Source organism: Cervus elaphus, chromosome 12, assembly GCF_910594005.1.
Source record: "Cervus elaphus chromosome 12, mCerEla1.1, whole genome shotgun sequence".
Lineage (NCBI taxonomy): Eukaryota > Metazoa > Chordata > Mammalia > Artiodactyla > Cervidae > Cervus > Cervus elaphus.
This window is the reverse complement of record NC_057826.1, coordinates 37,617,678-37,635,184: the sequence shown is the minus strand read 5'-3', so window position 1 is coordinate 37,635,184 and position 17,507 is coordinate 37,617,678. Positions and strand designations below refer to the sequence as shown.

The 17,507-nt window shown below is 38.4% G+C and overlaps 1 pseudogene; it reads left to right on the top strand.

The window, feature by feature from the left end:
* Positions 1-1,980: 1,980 nt before the first annotated feature.
* Positions 1,981-3,543, top strand: LOC122705630 (annotated as a pseudogene).
* Positions 3,544-17,507: the final 13,964 nt, after the last annotated feature.

Sequence of the window (17,507 nt, the reverse complement as noted above, 5' to 3'; positions counted from 1 at the left end):
ACCTAAAACTTGTCTGACTGGGAAGGAAATATCACTTCCTGTCTGCCTGCTGCCTTGTACTGCAGTTCCATTCATTTCATGGGGTCTCTCCTGGTAAGCGATGAGCCTTTTTTTCTCCTGACTACAGGGCATCCTAGAGTTAATGACAGACTGTGGCTGTCTCCTAGTCTATTATATTTTCTCAATGACCAAAGCAAATCTATACTCATGTAAATGTGACTTTTCCTTGGTGGAAACTGAAATCAGTTCCACACAGTTAATCATACCATAGTCTCGCCTGTATAGTCAGAAACTGACATTAAGTCTCTCCTTAGCTTGCTCCAAACTCAATAACCCCAATGAGTTCAACGTGTCCTAATCAACACACTAATCCTTTTCTTTTTTTTTTTCAAACCCTCACTTCCTCTGGACCCTATCCAAACTCTCTATTTCTTAGATCAATAATAGGATTAACATGAATTTCACCACAATAGCAATTAAGAATAGAACCACATGAACTATACAGGAGAAATCACTTCGTATTTCCAATGCCTGCATTTGAGAATTTGATTTGAAGTGGTGGGCATGTGTTATTGACTCATTACATTGCAATTTAAGCTGTCTTTAGCTATGTTTATAAAATTTGACTGAAAGTATCATACCTTCCAATATTCAACTTCTACTTTCTTTCCCCAAAACAATGTTCTGTTTTTTTTTTCCTTATTTATTCCTGAGTGAATTATATGAAATACAAAACCTGAAATATCAAGCTCAATAATTTATTCAGTTGCTGGGGAAATCCATATTTTAATCTCTGTAGGATTGTGTTTTAAGATGTAATAGCCACATTAAAGTGTATAGGGCTTCCTTGGTGGTTCAGCTGGTAAAGAATCTGCCTGCAATGCGGGAGACCCAGGTTGGATCCCTGGGTTGGGAAGATCCCCTGGAGGAGGGCAAGGCAACCCACTCTAGTATTATTGCCTGGAGAATCCCCATGGACAGAGGAGCCTCTCAGGCTACAGTCCATGGTGTGGCAAAGAGTTGGACATGACTGAGTGACTAAGCACACACACACTTTATATATGTATCTCTTACTCCATATGTACACATATATGTATAAAATATTATAAGCCATTAAGAAAACTTTTAAAATAGTCAATAATCATAGTATCATGGAATCTCAGAGGGAGAAGAGCATTATGTCAGATTCTATTCCTTCAGAGGCACCAGCTTAGTTACTTTGATTTTTTAAAAAAGTGTGATGAAATGGAGACTGTAAAGCCCAGTAGAGCACTAAAATGCAGCCAGGAGGCCATTGGGGAATTAGAGACTATGCATATCGCCACCCAGATAGAATATGAAATTTGAGCCACAGTATCTTGAAAGAATGCTTATATGTTGAACTCTGAGTAACAGCCTTAGAAACCAATCATGTATAGACAAGAATGATTCCAGTTTGCCAACATCAATCATAATTCTTGGAAAACAATTTATGTAAACTTCCTCCAATTTTTAAAAAAAACTTTTTAGTTTTTAACTCTTCTTGTGGTACATTTGAGTTTCTACCCAAATTTGTGTCTCTTGAATTGCAATTCCTGACTCCCAAATAAAATTTTTTCCTTTATCTTAAAGCACTGTTTTTATTTCTAAAACAAAAGGAGATGATAATCTTTGAATTTACAATTCAGCCCACCTCCAAGAATGCTAATTCTAGAGAGCTTGACAGAGATACTATAAGGAAATAATTTTAAAATGCCATCAAAGATTATTCAGAAGATACATCAAATATATTCATCACAGAGCTGATGACAGAGGAAATAATTATAAATTCCCTAACTAAAATTCCAAATACCAAGTGTATGATTAAATGCCTGTATAGGAGTTGGTCATTTTTTTAAACTTAATTGAGGGAAATTCTCCATATTTAATTTTATGAAAGCTTTTTTACAACATGTTTGTTTCTAGAACACAGGTGCCATGGAAACCACCACTAAGGCCAAGATGGAGAAAGAAAGGACTCATATTAATATCATCATTATTGGACACATAGATTCAGGCAAGTCTAGCACTACTGGCCATTTGATCTACAAATGTGGTAGAATTGACAAAAGAACCATTGAAAAGTTTGAGAAGCAGGCTACTGAGATGGGAGAGGTCTCCTTTACATACCCCTGGGTCTTGGGTAAACTGAACACCAGTGGTGAGCTTGGTATCACCATTGATATTTCTGTGTGAAAATATAAGACCAGTAAGTATTACCTGACTATCATCCATGGCCTATGACACAGGGAATTTAACAAAAACATGATTATAGGCACATCTGATACTGATTCTCCCTATTGATTGCTGTTGCTGGTGTTGTTGAATCGGAAGGTGGTATATACTAGAAGGGGCAGATCCGTGAATGTGCCCTTCTGGCTTGTGTGTGTGTGTGTGTGTTAGTCGCTCAGTCATGTCCAGCTCTTTGCAACCCCATGAACTATAGCCCGCCAGGGTCCTCTGTCCATGGAATTCTGCAGACAAGAATACTGGAGTGGGTTGCTAATCGCTTCTCCAGGGGATTTTTCCAACCCAGAAATCGAACTCCGGTGTCCTGCATTGCAGGCAGATTCTTCGCCAACTGAGCCACCAGGGAAGCCCTCTGTGGCTTACATGCTGGTCTTAAAACAACTAATTGTTGGTGTTAGTAAAATGGATTCCACTAAGCTACTATTTCAGCCAGAGAGATAATGAGGAAATCATTAACAAAGTCAGCACCTACATTAAGAAAATTGGCTACAACCCAGACACAGTAGCATTTGTGCTAGTTTCTGGTTGGAATGGAGACAACATGCTGGAGTTAAGTACAGATATGCCTTGGTTCGTTACCCATAAATATAACAATGCCAGTGCTGAAATCTCTGGATTGTGTCCTGCCCACCAATTCTCATTAACAGCCCTTTGGGTTATTCTTCCAGGATGTCCATAAAACTGGTGGTATTGGTACTGTCCCTGTGTGCTGAGTGGAGACTGCTGTTCTCAAACCTGGCATACTCATTACCTTTGCTCCAAACAGCATTACAACTGAAGTAAAGTCTGTTGAATTGTATCATGAGCTTTGAATGAAGCTCTTCATGGGGATAATGTAGGCTTCAATGTAAAGAATGTGACTGTCAAAGATATTCAGCATAGCGTTGTGGCTGGCGGTAGCAAAAATTACCCACTATTGGAAGAAGCTGGCTTCAACGCTTCAGTAATTACCCTAAACCACGCAGGTCATATCAGTGCTGGCTAGGCACCTGTTGCTGAATTGTCAGGTACCTCACATTGCTTGTGAGTTTGCTGAACGGAAGGAGCAGATTGATCACCACTCTGTTAAGAGGCTAAAAGATAGCCTCAAATTTTTGAAATCTGGTTGCTGACATGGTTGATACACTTCTTGGAAGCTTAGGTGTTAGCTCCTCCGGCTATCCTTATTTGGGTATTTGTGACGTGAGATGGGCCACTGCTGTGGGTGTCATCAAATTCGTGGACAAGAAGACTGCTACAGCTGGTCAGGTCACTAAGTTTGCTACTAAAACTTAGTAGGGTAAATGAATATTATCCCCAGTACCCACCATCCTAGTCTTAAGTAGACTGGTGGGAGAAGGTCTCAGAACTGTTTCTCTCAATTGGCCCTTTTAATAGTAAAAGTTTGGTTAATAACAATGCATTGTGAAACCTCCAGAGGGAAAGGAGGGTGTTTTGTGGATCATTTGGCCTTTTTCTGTGGCAATTTTAAGTTGTTTTTAAAATCAGTATGTTTTAATGAAAACAACTTGACCAAAAATCTTAAATTTTGAGATCCTTTAAAACAAAATTTAATGAGAAAATTCAGTGTAAAAAACAAAATACGTCTGTACCTATAAGATCATCCTTCCCAAAATCAAAATAAAATGAAGATATGTAGATACATGGATAAATATATACACATTTAGAAATGTAGAAAAATGATTGAAGGTAATCAGTTGTTAGTAGTAATTATCTCTTAATAGTTACAGGTGTTTGTTTTCTAAAATTCTGTTTTACTTTTTAAACAATGCATGTACATCTTCAGTTTGAAATTAAGCTACTTTTTAGAATTTTGTGAATCTGTAAAATTAATCATTAGTCTTCTTTTGGATTCCTTATCCTGATTGCTTTCAAACTAAAGTATTTGATTTCACAGCTAACCTGAGTCACTAGTTAAAAGCAATACATAAAATAAAAACACCCTCTACTCTTAAAATTGCTATTTCTCCATGTATGACATCAGAAAAACATCTGACCTGCACAAAGACAAAAAGACATATACAAAATCTTGGAAATGTGAGCAAAGTGAGCTGCTCTGGGTTTTGGAGAGGCTAAAAATAAAACAGAAAGTCCAAGGAAGCTTCTACAGATTCCTGATTTGGTCAAAGTAAAGGGTACATGAAAACCACAGGGATTACAGTGAAGACATCTGAAAAAACATGTTTCATTCAGGTCATCAAGATAAACATCAACAGGGATAAGTCATGTAGATAGCATGTACTCCTTATATAATGTGATGAAAGCGGCACCTCACCTCTTTGATCTTCTTCCCCCAAAACCATTACCTCAGTCTAATCATGAGGAAGAAATCATACCAATCCCAGTTGAGGGACATTCTTCAAAATGCATGACTAGTACTCCTCAAAACTTAAAGTCATTGAAAATAAGTCTGAGAGACTGTCAGAACCAAGAGCTTCTAAGGACACATGATGACTAAATGCAATGTGGTATCTTGAATGGGATCTTGAAACAGAGAAAGGAAATGACATTTAAAAGAAAAAAGGAAATTTGAATACAGTATAGAATTTAATAATTAATGAGATTAATGTATCAATACTGGTTCAGTAGTTATAATATGTACCACAATAAAGATTTAATAATAGGGAAAACTAGGTGTGGGGTATATCAGAAGTCTCTATACTATCTTTCATAACTTTTATGTAAGTCTCACTTTAGTCAGTTCAGTTGCTCAGTCATGTTTGACTCTTTGTGACCCCATGGACTGCAGCACGCCAGGCTTCCCTGTCCATCACCAACTCCTAGAGATTACTCAAACTCATGTCCACTGAGTCCATTATACCATCCAACCATGTCATCCTCTGTTGTCCCCTTTTCCTCCTGCCTTCAATCCTCCCATCATTAGGGTCTTTTCCAATGAGTCAGTTCTTCACATTAGATGGCCAAAGCATTGCAGTTTCAGCTTCAGCATCAATCCTTCCAATGAATATTCAGGACTGATTTCCTGTAGGATGGACTGGTTGGATCTCCTTGTTGTCCAAGGGATTCTCAAGAATCTTGTCCAACACCACAGTTCAAAAGCATCAATTCTTCAGTGCTCAGCATTCTTTGTAGTCCAACTCTCCCATCCATACATGACTACTGGAAAAACCACAGCTTTGACTAGACAGATCTTTTTTGGCAAAGTAAGGTCTCTGCTTTTTAATATACTGTCTAGGTTGGTCATAGCTCGTCTTCCAAGGAGCAAGCGTATTTTAATTTCATAGCTGCAGTCATCATCTACAGTGATTTGGGAACCCAAGAAAATAAAGTCTGTCACTGTTTCCATTGTTTCTCCATCTATTTTCCATGAAGTGATGGGACCAGATGCCATGGTCTTAGTTTTCTGAATGTTGAGCTTTAAGCCAACTTTTTCACTTTCCCCTTTCACTTTCATCAAGAGGATCTTTAGTTCTTCTTCACTTTCTGCCATAAGTATGGTGCCATCAGCATATATGAGGTTATTGGTATTTCTCCCAGCAATCCTGATTTCAGCTTGTGCTTCATCCAGCTCAGCATTTCTTATGAGGTACTCTGCATATAAATAAGCAGGGTAACAATATACAGCCTTGATGTGCTCCTTTCCCAATTTGGAACCAGTCTGTTGTTCCATGTCCAGTTCTAACTGTTGCTTCTTGACCAGTATACAGATTTCTCAGGAGACAGGTCAGGTAGTCTGGTATTCCCATCTCCTTAAGAATTTTCCACAGTTTGTTGTGATCCACCCAGTCAAAGGCTTTGGCATAGTTAATAAAGCAGAAGTAGATATTTTTCTGGAACTCTCTTACTTTTTTGATGACCCAGAGGATGTTGGGAATTTGATCTCTGGCTCCTCTGTTCTTTTCTAAATCCATCTTGAGCTTCTGAAATTTCACAGTTCACATACTGTTGAAGCCTGGCTTGGAGAATTTTGAGCATTACTTTACTAGCGTGTGAGATGAGTGCAATTGTGCAGTAGTTTGAGCATTCTTTGTTATTGCCTTTCTTTGGAATTTGAATGAAAACTGACATTTTCCAGTCCTGTGGCCACTGCTGAGTTTTCCAAATTTGCTGGCACTTTGAGTACAGCACTTTCACAACATCATCCTTTAGGATTTGAAATAGCTCAACTGGAATTCCATCACCTCCACTAGTTTTGTTCATAGTGATGCTTCCTAAGGCCCACTTGACTTTACATTCCAGGATGTCTGCCTCTAGGTGAGTGATCACACTATTGTAGTTATCTGGGTCATGAAGATCTTTTTTGTATAGTTCTTCTGTGTATTTTTGCCACCTCTTCTTAATATCTTCTGTTTCTGTTATGTCCATACCTTTTCTGTCCTTTATTGTGCCATCTTTGCATGAAATGTTCCATTGGCATCTCTCATTTTCTTGAAGAGATCTCTGGTCTTTCCCAGCCTATTGTTTTCCTCTATTTCTTTGCACTGATCACTGAGGAAGGCTTTCTTATATCTCCTTACTATTCTTTAGAACTCTGACTCAGATGGGAATATCTTTCCTTTTCTCCTTTGCCTTTCGCTTCTCTTCTTTTCACAGCTATTTGTAAGGCCTCCTCAGACAACCATTTTGCCTTTTTGCATTTCTTTTTCTTGGAGATAGTCTTGATCACTGCCTCCTATACAATGTCACGAAGCTCTGTCCATAGTTCTTCAGGCACATTTTCTATCAGATCTATTCCCATGAATTTATTTGTCACTTCCACTGTATAATTGTAAGGGCTTTAAGTCATACCTGAATGGTCTAGTGATTTTCCCTACTTTCTTCTATGTAAGTCTAAATGTACCCTGAAATGAACCATTAATTTAAAAATTGTATGCATACACGCATATGCATGAACAGTGTTTTTCACTACTGCTGACACCATTGACACCACTCCTTGAGTACAATCACTTGAAACAGTGATACTGTTTAATTCATCCTTGTATTTCCTACAACTACTCAAACTATGCCTTTTACACAATTGCTACATGATAAAGGTCCATGGAACTGAAAGAAAAGAGGATCTGAAGTCCAGGGCCCAGCTGATTTTATGGTAAGAAAAAATTTCTGTTAAGTTTTCTTTTCCCACTCCCAGCAGTTATTGCAGAATTTAGTCTTATTTTGACAGAAAGACCCATAATGGTGGACTGAAATTGAAAATAAGAAAAAAAAAAAAATGAACATAGTTTCAGCCATCACATTTGCAGCAACATATACAAATCCCATTGGACTTGTGGGCATTTTAATTTACAAAATTACCTTAAATTTCTTTGCTTAAAGCTTGAAAGTCAAAACAAGGAGAATACATTCAAGAAGATAACACAAAAGACCTGCATTTTGAACGTTCTGAGAGATTAAATAATAAAAATATATGTAAACGCCCTTTACAAATTATCACACAATCAAATAGCCCTGTTTAAATTGCTTCAGGTGTGGAGCATCTGAAAGTCCTAGTGCTCCCTGGTGATCACAGTGGATACTGATACATTGCATTGCATTGAAGGGCCTGTTTAGTGGCAGGAAACATACAATGTAATGTAGGATGAGGTCACAACTGTTAAGTACATGCAACACACACACACACACACACACACAAAACTATTAAACTCAGCTCAATGTTTCTTGATGATTTCTTCCATTATTATTCCTGTTACTTTGCACTTCTATTTCCTGTATCTGCTTGTAAGTTTTATATTTTCTCCTCTGAACTATAAATAAGTACCTATAACTTGTTAATGCTTGTATCCTCAAAATATTACAGAGTTCAGCACATAATAGACACTTTTTATTCAACAAATATTTCTGGAGCATTTACCAGAAGATGTGAAATACAGAAAAAGTCTAAGTATTCTGTTCTCATGGTAATGATATTCTAATGGGTTAAAAGGCTTGAAGGTAGTAGGTGTAAAGGAAGAGAAGTAGAGCAGGTTAAGAGGAATTGGAATTGGAAAGGGAAACAAGTTGGAGTATTAAGCATGGTGGTTGCATTGAGAAGGTGAGATCTGAACGAAAGTTAGAAGGAAATAATGGTTTCAGGCAAGCAAATATCTAGGGGCAAAGCATTTCAGGTAGAAGAACAGGGCACTGGCTCTATGGTACACATTTACCTGGCATGTTCAAAGAGGCGCCAGGAGGCCAAAGTACCTGGAGCAAGGTGAAGGAAAAGAAGGAGGGCAGGGAAAGTCAGGCCATGAAAGGCCTTGTAGGGCAGTATAAAGACTTGTGCTTTCCTCTGCAATAAAATGGGGAACAATTGCTGAGTTTTGAGCAAGTGTCATATCATCACACCTACATTTTCAAAGGCTCACTTTGGCTGCTGTGTGGGGAATAGATTATGTAGTAACTAAGGCAGAAGCAAAAAGATCTGTTAGGAGGTGAGTCATACATAACCTTTGGTGGCTCAGACCAAAGGAATAAGTAGGCCCATGACAAGCATTAGTTGAATGCTGGGTATATTAAAGTAGAATCAACAGGATTTTATCATAGAGTCAACAAATAGTTTAAATAAAGATTGGCCAACATTCCTCAGTAAACATCACCAAATGCCAAAGGCTTTATAAACATTTATGGGCAAAGAAACTCAAAACAAAGACCATATCTGCTACATTAACATTATGTCTATTACATTTCTATTTTGTCAAGAATGACTAATTGTGGGACTTCAGCCTTAGAACATTGGCACCCGGCTTACAGACTCCCAGGGTTTTTACTTAGAGACAGAGTTTGAGAACCACTCAGCTGTCCAAATTTGAGGAACTAAGATGCTGATATTGAAACTGCTTTTTCCCAGGTATCATGAGGGGCATCTCACCTATTCAAAGGAACACCACTGTCTGATTTCAGCCTAACACTGGGGAGTGCTTCTGGAGCCAGCAGGCAGGAAGGCTCACGATACTGAGTCCTAGTTCTTGCTCTGCTTACCAATCGATACCACTTTCTGGTGCTCATTATTTTGATAAAGATATTAGCAGAGCAACAGTAAAAATTACAGTACTCCATAACCTCAGCACCCATCATTAACTTCTGAAATATTATTGTACGTTTGCTTTTACTGTCACTTTACAAAAGCACTTACCGAAAGGCAAGGAAGCCAAAAAGGGAAAAAAATATCTGCTGATGGCAGTAAAGAGGAGGATGGTTATCTCTTTGCAGACTGCACCTTCCCCTTTCCCAAAGCAACAAGTGGCACAGAGATCTGAGTCTCCTTTTTGCTGAACTTGGCAAGAAACTGGTAGATATCTTCCAGAGTATGTGGAGGGCAGAACATACCTCTCCAAAGATCAATCCTGTTTTCCTTTCTCATTCTTCCTTTCTTAAGTCTTCTCTCCGCTTTCACTGGCCTCCCAGGGATCCAAGCTTGCTCACAGGAAATTAACCGGAATTAGTTATGTACATCTCATCTGCCCTCTGTCCAGGGGATATATGTTAAGTTGCAGAATATCAGACTTTGCCCACCTCCCATCCATCAGGTGGGGACATTGTTTTATTTACATGGGGTGGGGGTGGGGAGAATGGTATATTTCCTCAGGGAAGAGAAGAAATATATTAATATTTGGGGCATGTTCAGACTCCCCAAATCAGCTGCATAGCAGCAGCAGCCCCTCTAATTCCATACCTAATTCCAGGTCATGCTGAGAATGCGAGGTCCCGGTCTTTCTCTTTACAAAATTGTATCACTCTATACACTCTCTGCCTTCCAGGGCTTTTCTGAAGACAAATGAAATAACATCATCTGTTCAATACAAGCCTGTCCCCTCACAATTCAATGAAAGATTCTATGTATTATGACCACGCTTTCTCTTCTGCAGCATACAGTACTTCCTATGTTTATTCACAGTGGTATCTCATTTTGCATAGGAAAGTGAAGGCCTGGATATTTGCATTTCCCCCAGTGGTCCCACTCTCCTGGCCAAGAAACACATGAAGAAGGGTCTTCACTGGCCCAGAGCCCCTGATAGGATTCCATTCATGCCCGCCACTCACTGACAGAGAAAGCCCCCCACAAGAAGGCTGGGCTCTCATAAGGAGCTCTGCCAGATTCAGGAAGACGTGGCTTTTTGTTCAACACCATAGGACCCTGTGTGACACTCCACGGCCCAGGCTAGGGGCTGTCACAGCAGCCTTTCACAATTCAAAGAGAAAGGGAAAAGAGCCTGCCTTTGAGCATCAGAGATGTGGGAGAGGCAGGAATCAAATCATGAATAAATAAATAAAAACACCAACAGCTGTGATATTTAAAACAGACAATCACTATAACAGCAAATGACAACTCTGCAGCCTGCAGAATCTGCTAATAAACTGTCTGCTGTGACTGTTATTAAAGATAAACTTATGAGCCATGATTATTCAACCATTAAACCTAAGTGGAAATCAAAGGAAAATCTGTGTCAGATGATATATTTGGTGCCGTGTGGCCTAGGAAAATTACTCATCAAATTTGAATCCTGATGTCTTTGTCCTCTAAGGATTGGTCCCTTGAAATTTTGGTTCCATTTATGCAAAGGCTTTCTTCTTTTTTTCTTTTAATTATAATTTTAGTTTGCTAAAATGTGACTTTTTAGAAAAAAATAAATTGCTATAATAAGCACATCTCATGTCATTATCCACGGACTGATGGGAGTGCCATTCCATTCAGCAAGGGCACAGCTACTGGCAGGCGAGAATCTAAGCACTTCCTCAGATCCACCTTCTCAGCAGAGCCCCTTCAGCCCCGAGGCTGCTGTTGAAAAAGCTACCAAGAAATCTGGATTGTGGGTAGCTTGGTCGATGTATTAGCTAATTTTCACCTAACAAGAACCCAGTTCCAATTCAGGGGTCAGCCGATTCACACTTTACTTGGATCTCAGTCACTGCCATTGCTATTATAGTCCATGACACAGTTAATAGGAAGAGTGGCCTATTATGGCAGCAACAACATTATAGAATAAGATTATTATATGAGCATGCCATTTGGAAGACATAAAAGGATGGTCCAGATTGAAAATAATCTTCAGTTAATGTCCTATATTATTATTATACATGGGATGCGGCAGAGCATAAAAGAGTCAGAGCTATTCAATCTGGTAAGATTTTCAAGGATTGCCTTTCAAACTGCTGCTTGATATTAGTATTTCCTGAGAGTTTTGAATTAGAAATTTAAATTAATCTCCAATAATCAGGGTAATAGTCTTAAAAAAACGAAAAGAAACAATACTAACTACTAAATTTCCACACCCTAAAGTGGTGCGAAAGTATCTGACAGGTTAAGGCGATAGTCAATAAAACTTCACCTTTGTTAATATCCTGCATTTTTTGTTTTATTTTTTGCCCTTTCCACTTAACCTGTTTTAATGTCTCCATTTGATGGTGTCTTCTTCAGAAAGACTTGCTGTGGTTGGGGGGTCTCCATCCTCTCAATGTCTGTAATAAAATGTACCTGCTGGGTACATAATATATATTCAAAATGTATATATATATACTTTGAAAGAATAAATTAATAAATGGCCCAAGAATGTGGATTTAGGCCTAATTCTCAAATTACTCCAGGTTAGGCATGTTTGTGTGTGTTAGTCACTCAGCTGTGTCTGACTCTGTGACTGCATGGACTATAGCCAACCAGGCTCCTCTGTTCATGGAATTTTTCAGACAAGAACACTGGAGTAGGTTGCCATTTCCTTTTCCAGGGGATCTTCCCAACCCAAGCGTTGAACCCAAGTCTCCTACCTGGCAGGCAGGTTCTTTACCACTGAGCCACCTAGAAAACCCAAGAGCACCATTACCATAATACCAAAACCAGACAAAGGTACTGCAAAAGAAAAAAAGAAGTTATAGGCCAATAGCTTTGATGAATATAGATTTGAAAATCCTTAATGGTGAGGTCTGTGGTACACTGGCCAAAAGGAAGAACTTATGCTCAACTCTAGCTGATTGCTGCCAGATAGCCATTATATATATATATATATATATATATATATATATATATATATTTTTTTTTTTTTTTTCTTTTAAGTGTTAGTAACTCAGTCATGTCTGACTCTTTCCAACCCCATGGACTGTAGCCTGCCTGGGAATTGAACCCAGGTCTCCTGCATTGCAGGCAGATTCTTTACCACCTGAGCCACCAAGGAAGTCTCTGTATAGTATATACAAAAGTCAAGAAGTTAAGCACCAGCTTCATTCAAATACAAATACATGAGTAGGAAAGAGGCCCACATAAAGTCTGGAACTGGGGATTCAAAACATTGGTGCTGGAACTACAAGGTGACAATCACATAAGTAACATTTACACTGAATTCATGAGTGTTTCAAGAAACTGTAAAACACAATTCTCACGAATGGCTGGATGTTTGAATCACCTGGAAGGTTTCGTTTGCTTTCCTTTTCAGTCCAAATTCTAGGTCACCTCCTTAACCAGCAAAATAAAAATATCCAGGAAGACCACCATGAATCTGTCTTTATATGTGATAACAACTACTAGATGGGCAACTTAGCTTCCCCATGACTTCCATTTATTCTGTGAGCCACTTCGTGAAAGGAATGAAGTCCCTTGAAATGCTGTTACTTCAACAAAGCCAAGGTTAACCTAAACATTTTCCTAGTAAGACAACTGAAGTACAATGAAGAACGAAAGAACTTGATCATATGCTCACTCTCTGAATATCATAAAATGAAACTAAAATAAACCTCTTTGGATTTGCTAGGTAAATGCTGCAGTGTGAGCTAGGAAATAGCCAAGAGCTTTTCTTTTACACACTGGACATTTTTATAATGAAAGTTTACTCGAGAAAAGTAAAACCACATGCTGCATCTAAAGAGACCCTTCTGCTCACAAGGACCCAGCAGTAATCCGAAATACTGTTTTCATTTTCCTGATGTGCCAATAGAATGTGCCTATTCTTTTGACAGATGTGTTCTTTACAAGTTGTGCAAACCTGAATATTTTCAAGTAGTTGAAACAATGAGCCCCATATTTAAAGAAAACATGAATATTTTTTATTACAAAGTATTTAGAGTTTTTTAAACAACCTCAAATGTGTTTGTTTTGTTTTTTTACTGTAGAACTGTATAATAACATGTTATTATGTTCACATGGGTATTATGCAGAACTCTAGAACACAAAACCACATATGACATAAGTCTGCTAATTAGAAAACTGGTGTACTAAAATTTGGGGAAAAAAGGACACATCTGAATTACGAAAAAAAAAGTTACTAAAAACATAATTTAATGATTGCTCTTTAGTGCTAAAGTCAACGGTTCTTAACACCATCATTTTGAAAGTGGAAAAGAATATAATGTGTTTTACGCCAGATTGTCAGTAAATGTGTGTGTTTCTTAAAGTGAATCACACCATTGGAACTTGCATTTATATGAAACTTGTATTTTCTAACTTTTATTCATATGAGCCATTTAATTGTTACCTTCTCTTTAGTGAGACTTTTTAAAAATTATGTATGGGAAATTAAACAGTGAAGCAAATATCCACTATTGTTGTTATCCCCATTTCACAGATGAAAAAAAATAGATTCAGGGAATGTAAGAGTTCTGTCCAAGGTCACACATGGAGTAAGTGATAGAAGTGGAAATTCAATTCACATTTTCTGGCTCCCAACTCATTTTCATCAGAAATGCAAAGAAACAGCTTGCAAATGTTAATGAACAATTTTCCTTTGGCTCTGTATAAAGTAGAGCCAAAATGTCATTTTGTAGGACCTCAAAATGAGTTCTTGGCCCAAAATAGGATTGCCATCAATTTTCATCCAAAATTTAAAGCACATTTAGGCCAAAAATCCAGCAAATATGGCCTTTTTGTCTACAGTGGTTAGAAGAAAGAAGAGAACAAAAAGTTTCTCAACAAATCTATCCTTCGCTTTGAGCTGGTTCATAAGTCAGTTGGTCTTTGGGTGAAAGGAAATAAATTCATCACCTGTACTGACTGACTGTTCCTATGAAAGGTATCAAAGTAAAGAAACAATTAGAGTTTGTATGCAAAAAAGTTCATCTTAAAGCTATAAGAAAACAAGATGAGTATCAGATCTCCTTATAGAATACCTTGGGAAGGTGAGTAGGAAAGAACTGAAAAGCAAAAGTGTTAGTAGCTCAGTCATGTCTGACTTTCTGCGACCCACGGAATGTAGCCCATCAGACTCCTCTGTCCATGGAATTCTCCAGGCAAGAATACTGGAGTGGGTTACCATTCCCTTCTCCAGGGGATCTTCCCAACCCAGGGATCGAACCCCCATCTCCCGCATTGCAGGCAGATTCTTTACTGTCTGAGCCACCAGGAAAGAACTGAAGACCTGCAGCAAAGCCTGATGGGGCTTCCCAGGTTGCGCCAATGTAAGGAACCCTCCTGCTAATGCAGGAGAAGTAGGAGTTGTGGATTTGTTCCCCTCCCCAAGGTATTCTCTTGGGAAGATCTGCTGGAGGAGGGCATGGCAACCCACTCCAGTATTCTTGCCTGGAGAATCTCCATGGACAGAGGAGCCTGGTGGGCTAAAATCCATAGGGTCACAAAGAGTCAAAAACAACTGAAGTGACTTAGCACACAAGCACCAGAGCCTGTTACCTTGACAGAGATATTTGGTACAAGGTTTGGGGGGAAATGGCAGAAAGTGAAGAGGAACTGAAAAGCCTCTTGATGAAAGTGAAAGAGGAGAGTGAAAAAGTTGGCTTAAAGCTCAATATTCAGAAATCTAAGATCATGGCATCTGGTCCCATCACCTCATGGGAAATAGATGGGGAGACAGTGGAAACAGTGTCAGGCTTTATTTTGGGGGGCTCTAAAATCACTGCAGATGGTGACTGCAGCCATGGAATTAAAAGACGCTTACTCCTTGGAAGGAAAGTTTTGACCAACCTAGATAGCATATTAAAAAGCAGAGACATTAGTTTGCCAACAAACGTCCATCTGGTCAAGGCTATGGTTTTTCCAGTGGTCATGTATGGATGTGAGAGTTGGACTGTGAAGAAAGCTGAGTGCCGAAAAATTGATGCTTTTGAACTGTGGTGTTGGAGAAGACTCTTGAGAGTCCCTTGGACAGCAAGGAGATCCAACCAGTCCATCCTAAAGGAGATCAGTCCTGGGCGTTCATTGGAAGGACTGATGCTGAAGCTGAAACTCCAATCCTTTGGCCACCTCATGCGAAGAGTTGACTCATTGGAAAGGACCTTGATGCTGGGAGGGATTGGGGGCAGGAGGAGAAGGGGACGACAGAGGATGAGATGGCTGGATAGCATCACTGACTCGATGGGCATGAGTTTGAGTAGACTCTGGGAGTTTGTTATGGACAGGGAGGGCTGGCCTGCTGTGATTCATGGGGTGGCAAAGAGTCGGACACGACTGAGTGACTGAACTGAACTGAACTGAACTTGGGGGAAAATGCTTACTTTCCACCTCTTATGTTTCCTTTCATATGGCGAACTGTGACAATGTAATGTTAGCATTACAGTTCTAGTCTTCCTACATCCCCTAATTCACTCTATCCTCACTGGTGGGTTTGGGAGAAGAAACTGGCAGATAGAGTTGGAACCTTCCTCTTCTCTCTGTTTTTGAGTCGGTCTGTCTATGGAGATCATGGATTCCTAATTATGGAATCACGGATAAGCCTCTTTGCTGAGAGGCCCTGTCCTCTTGTTGGAAATGTTTTAAATAATTCTCTGAGAATCAGACTGTGAAATAGAGACTAGCCTTTTAGATTTGAATGAGGTTCTCTTTCCTAATTTGGAAACAAGGCCAAATTTTTATGTCAATTTCTAAGGTCACCAAATTTACAAGAAAAAATCCATCCATGCTCCCATAAATATTCACTTAGAAATTAAATAGTATATTTAATCTAAAACTTCATGAAAGAAACTAGCAAAGGATAAGTATGTTCTTGAATCTATGTGGTAACCATTAAACCATATTTGTGGCTGTGGCGCCAGGCCAATTCAGTGGGAAAAGAATAGTCTATTCAACAAATGGTGCTGGGAAAACTAGATGTCAAGATGTTAAGTGTGAAATTGGACTCCTATTGCATGCTACATACAAAATGAAGTGATAATGGATCGTAGGGCTAAACATAAAAGCTGAAACTATAAAAGTCTCAAAAGAAAACACAAGAATATATCTTTTTTATCTTAGGATAGGCAGTGGTTTCCAAATATGATACCAAATGCACAGTGATGGGTTTTTTAATGCAGAATACATAATAAGAATGATTAATGGTTACTAATTTTTAGTTGAATAATAGTATTGGGGTTTTTTAAATTAATTTTTATTGGATATACAAAATAGTATATTTAAGGATAAACTACTTTAATATCTGAGATTTGGATGAATGAAGCATATAATGTATATATGACTAAATAATTATAACTATTGAATCTTTCAAAAGTTAAAATAAAAAGTGGATAAATTGGATTTCATCAAAATGTAAAACTTGTGTTTCAAAGGACACTATAGAGGAGGTGAAAATATAATACACAGAATTGGGGGAAATATATGCAAATGATATATCTGATAAGGGACTTATATGCAGAACATATTATCATGAAATTAAAAAATAAAAGACAAATAATCCAATTTTAAAAATAAGCAAGTAATTTGGAACTTCCCTGGTAGTCCAGTTGTTAAGAACCGGCCAGCTAATGCAGATCCCTGGTCTGGGAACTAAGATCCCACATGCCTGGGGCAACTAAGCCCGTGCTCCGCAACGACTCAAATTACTGAGTTTGCAGTGCTCTGCCGTCTGCGCACCACAACCAAGATCCCACATGCCACACCATAGGTCCCATGTGCTGCAACTAAGACTCAGCACACCCAAATAAATTAATATTTAAAACAACAAAAATAAGCAAGTAATTTGAAGACATTTATTGAAAGAATATATAATAACAACGGCAAAAATAAGCACATGAAAATATTTTCAGCATCATTAGTCACTAGAGAAATGCAAATCAAAGCTACAACAAAGTAGTACTTATACACTATCATGGCTAAAATAAAAAGCATCCAACAATTACAAGTTTTGGTACAGATATAAAGAAATCAAACCCTCATATATCATACATTGTTGGTGGGATTATATAATAGTACAACCACTTTGGAAAGAAAGTCCCTCAAAATATTACAGAGTTAACTTGACCCAGCATTTCCACTCCTAGGTATATATCCAAGAGAAATAAAACATACAGTCCAAAAATGTGTTCATGAATATTCTCAATAGCACCATTCATAATAGGCAAAAAGTGAAAGGAACCCAATATTCACCAACTGATGA